Source organism: Phascolarctos cinereus, unplaced genomic scaffold, assembly GCF_003287225.1.
Source record: "Phascolarctos cinereus isolate Bilbo 61053 unplaced genomic scaffold, phaCin_HiC Scaffold_5;HRSCAF=322, whole genome shotgun sequence".
In the NCBI taxonomy this organism is placed as follows: Eukaryota; Metazoa; Chordata; class Mammalia; order Diprotodontia; family Phascolarctidae; genus Phascolarctos; species Phascolarctos cinereus.
Window position 1 is genome coordinate 60,261,913 of NW_027555958.1, and position 1,213 is coordinate 60,263,125.

The following is a 1,213-nucleotide window of genomic DNA, read 5'->3' on the forward strand; positions in this document are numbered from 1 at the left end:
TCTGCTGGTTTTTTTTTCTTGTAGGAATCTTAGGACAGTTTTATTAGTTTGAGGTTTGGGGTTAAATTTAAATTACTGATGTTGTAAACAAGTGGTGCCAACCTGAAATAGAAATGGGGCCACTATACCATTCCTAAAGATCCTTAGGGGCTACATATTGACTCAGAAAAAACCACATTACCATTATGTATGTTCTGTTGTATTTTTATTTTGTTATAAATGTCCTAGTGATATTCTAATCTAATTGTTGGTTTGACACAGCTGGTTCAAACTCCTGGACTCCCTTAGGCCGACTCTCCTTACCAGAAACACCTGAGCAGAACTACCTACACCTTCAGATCGCAGAGCTAGATTATGCCCTTCTGTGCTAAGCATTAATGGCAAAAAAAAAATGTTCCTAGTGAGAGAGACATGTTTTCATTGGAACTCTCGGGGTAGATGTTATTTACCCCATGCCAAGGTGATTTGGCAACTCTGCTGGAGGATTTGTCAGCAGCTTCTCTGGCTTGCCTTTTTGTCCCACCTGGGCCTGCAAAAGCCTGCTCAGTTTCCCCTTTTTGTTTTGTCTTCTCTGGAGCTTAAGAGAATCCTGCTCTGGAGTTCTAAAATGGCCTTGCATAGATTGTAAGACAGTGCTGTTGATAGTGGAAGCTGAGGAAAAAACTGGGGGAGATGAGTGAACAGGGAATTATGGGTTCAGGAAGTAGGAAACAAGAACAGGAGGGTGCAGTGTTGTATATGAGGGAGGAGGAAATGTTAGGCCGTCAGCGACTCAAAGACTAATGGCTAATGTGAGATGAATATCAAAGTGAACATTCTTGTAAAAGGAGTCCAGCTTCAGAATGGGGCATTTTTCCTCAGTACCTTCTTTTCTTCCTGTACTCTCCACCTTTAAAAAGCTTTCATCTTTTTACTGCCAGGCATCCTGTTGTATCTCCTTATTTTCTTACATTTGTGTTCTTGTAACACAACATTAATATTGAAAAGAGATAGGACCTGTGACCTTGTTGAAGAGAAAACGCCCTCTTTCAACTGCCCAGAGTACAACTTCACTTGTCCATGTCAGACCTGAGAGTCAAATCCAGGCCTTCCTAGCTTCAAGGCCATTTCTAATCATTCAACCACACTGTCTTTGCATCAATTACATAAGGGATTCCTTCACTTCCTATTATCTCACAGCTCCCTGATATTAGCTGTTGACTCTGAACATTTG